The sequence below is a fragment of the Amblyomma maculatum genome, chromosome 5 (genome assembly GCF_055883805.1).
Source record: "Amblyomma maculatum isolate TAMU_Amacu chromosome 5, ASM5588380v1, whole genome shotgun sequence".
Classification (NCBI taxonomy): domain Eukaryota; kingdom Metazoa; phylum Arthropoda; class Arachnida; order Ixodida; family Ixodidae; genus Amblyomma; species Amblyomma maculatum.
Window position 1 is genome coordinate 114,783,662 of NC_139348.1, and position 3,365 is coordinate 114,787,026.

At 41.4% G+C, this 3,365-nt stretch overlaps 1 long non-coding RNA gene across 1 annotated transcript; it reads left to right on the top strand.

Moving 5' to 3' along the window:
• Positions 1 to 367: 367 nt before the first annotated feature.
• LOC146189268 (uncharacterized) lies at positions 368 to 3,150 on the top strand. Its single transcript, XR_014707281.1, has 3 exons — positions 368 to 456; positions 1,843 to 1,899; positions 2,925 to 3,150. It is a non-coding gene; the product is annotated as an uncharacterized LOC146189268 (long non-coding RNA).
• Positions 3,151 to 3,365: the final 215 nt, after the last annotated feature.

Here is a 3,365-nt window from a genome sequence, read left to right on the forward strand (position 1 = left end):
CTACATGTCCTGCCCATGCCCATTTCTTCTTCTTAATTTCCACTAGAATGTCGGTAACCTGAGTTATTTCTCTGACCCACTCTGCAAAAAAATACCTCCGTCCTTGTCCTGCTGAAATAAAACAATTAACCATTCTCATTTGTAGCGGACGCAAGTGGACTGAAAGCTGGTTCGACGAAACAATTTCGTTTAAAGTCATGACATCAGATTTTCGATTGTCTGAAGCAGCAGTAGATCAAAATAGCTTTCACAATGCCCTATTTTCAATCTGCCTGCCTCTTTTTACTTACACAAATAGAATGATGACTTAATTGTCAGTAAACTTTAATTAATTTTTCTTTTTCATTCCAGTCATGACTGAGCCCAGGTTTTTGGGATATATAAACTTAGCTGCACAGGCAGCAGTCAAGTACACAGCTCTTGTGTGAAGTCAGATAGAAACGCTACAACCCTTGGGTAAGTCTTACTACTGCGTATAATCTTTTTTCGATCAGAAGAGTTTCCGTCTATAACTTTTACCGAACCTATTTAGCAAGGACGCACCGCTGAGAGAAATCATTGCTGCTGTAGCCGGCTCCTTGATATTGATGATTGATTCCAACCGGGCGAAGTTTTGCTGTGTAAGAATGCATTTCTTCAGATTTAATGGACATTCCAGAACAACCAGTAAAGCAGAAGCCGTTGCTGCGCGAGAATGTGAGTGCTCCACAACGCACAAATCCAGGCACCTATATAGGTGTATCATTGCAATGCTTCTCGCTACAGCAGTTTACAATTAGCCGTGTGGACATGCGGGCAAGCTTATCCCTTCCGTTCCGTAAACAATCCAACCTTAAAAGTGTTCCTGCCGACCTTCCACCCGCTCAAAACAATGATCCGCCAGTCTTTTGATGCGGGACACGACCGATAACCGGATGGTGCTCTACGAGCGTTTAGGGCTTTTCGCTCCCCCTTTAGAGAGCAATACCGCCAGTTGGGCGCTAAGAGCCAGCATTCTTACCTAACCCTGATATGAGCGTGGGATTCCCCTCGCCATCACCGTCATTTGTCATGACACAGGTTTCCTGAAAGATTTCTCGGAACCGGAACTACAGCGTTGACCGCGGGTCTTTTCCTTAACACTAGCCTGGTTGGGCGAAGGAGCTGTATACTTAACTCTCTCTCAAATCACAATGAATGATGCGATAAGCCACTATGCTTAGCTGTAGCAGTGTTTTATCTAAAAATCATCTGTCTCGCTGAAACGTTTTGCCCATCATGCCATGCTGACAGAACCAAACTTAAACTTATGGTTACTTATTTATGCCATCAGCAAGGATTAGAAGAATGTCGTAAGAAATGTAGCAGTTCATTTTTTATCATGTACTTACAGATGAATAGGCAATTTCACAGCAAGGTAAATTTCAATTATTTCCAAATATCATAGTACGGCGTAGACAATACAAAATGCAGTCGTCTTTTCACCTCACCCTGGAGAAGATTAGGAGGTGCAGTCTAACTTGACGAATTTAATCATCACCCTTTCAAAGCCAATCCCATATAATCTCTCGCATTGTCTGTGTTCTTTTCAATGCAGGTCAATTTCCCTGCTTTAATATTTAACGACTATAATTCACAATTGCCGTATTAACTAATACACGGATATAAAGATAGCCATGTCTTTTAGAATAAAGTATTTCTGCATAACTACAACTACGGGGCAATTTGAAGTTTTGGCCGGACGTACTGTCCTTCATAATCGGTTCAGATAAGAATATACATCATGATGGTACATCTTTAGATAACTAAACACACAGGATTGAAAACTTTTACAAATTTATGTTATGTTCTTTTTTCTTGCAGGACTCATTGCCATGGCTGGTCTTTCAGGATACATATTTATGGGGGCTTTGCTCTCAGGTATGCGTCTGAGATATTTTGTGTTCAAACTATTATTGTTGATTATCCGAGAATACGCGACAATAAAACAAGAAACAACAGAGAAACCTACAGTTGGGCCTAAAAGGGGCTTTCTGGGAAAGAAGCTGTTCGAAAATTCCTCCTTCTCCGCCCTGAATCGAATGAGAAGAGCTTGTCGTGGAGCATGGTTCTTTCCTAACACGCCACGACGAAATGTAAGAACATCTTCAAAGGACACAGTTACCCATTCCAAATAAGTTTGTACTTTTATGTTTGTCTGATATCAGGAAATAAAAACTGGAGCATGCTGGAGCATGCTGCGTACCTTACTATGCGGCAACCGTAGCGCTTATTGGCAAAGCACGCAATGCGCAGCTTATCGCGTATTTGTACTTTTATGGTAAAACTCTTTGTGAATCTAGTAAGATGTTCGCGTAAATTAAGGCGCGTTTAGTCTGGTGCATAACGTTCGGCACAAATATTTCTTAATATAAAGAACAGTAAACTGCTGTTTCCCGCTTTAACGAAGGAAATACGGCTGTCAAGGAAGAAAATAGCGGCAGTTAGGTGCAGTCTAAAACAAGTTAAACAGAACATGCAGTCATCTCATTTCTTTTGATGTGTCCAGCAACGTGCATTCTTTTTCTCAACGAATTTCTCTTGATAAGAAAGTTTCATCGAGAAAGTATTTCTGGAGTTCATTTGAATATTCCGAACACTCGTTATATGGTACTAGTTAGTTGATATTGCAACGTAATGTGTTACACAATTGATATGTCTCTGATTTGTGCAAGTTAGTCATGAAGCACGTTGACCACTGTAAATTGGGAATATAATTGTTCTCTCCTGCTGGGTGTTTTATGAGGGCCGGTTGATATTAAACTGCAAAATATTCCCTGACAGCTGCACTCTGTGTAAGTGAAGCAACTTCACACACGATATGTAGTACAGAGTATAAAGTGCATTACAAACACAATGCAGTGGTGTGCCAAAAAAAAAAACGGATTGGCTTTATGCTTTTTCAGCGGTTCTTCTGCAATCACTTGTGGGGGCATCGTACTGGGGCGAAGAGCGGAGCTCTCCAGAATTCGAAGCAAGAGTGGACCATGTGGACACTATGTAGGAGTCGATCTCCTAAATCGTGTATTCCGGCCAAGCTTCTGCTGTGGTTTTCCGATAGCATGTACTGTCCAAGATAGCACCTCTATCGTCTAAAAACGGCCTGCCTTTACCCTTTTTTGCAAATAAACAGTCTACTATAAGTTGGTGGCGCTGTCTATTCGTTACCTCGTTCCGAATACCGGAAATCACAGAAGACCGGCGAGGACTAGATTCTAGTTTTACGTTCCGAGGACCGCGCTTTCTGAATCATTATATTAGTAGCATTCTCCTTTTCTTCAGTGTTCCTGCCTATTCCAGAAAAACCTGGCATTACGTGTGGAAACTCCTGTTGAACATTATCGAAG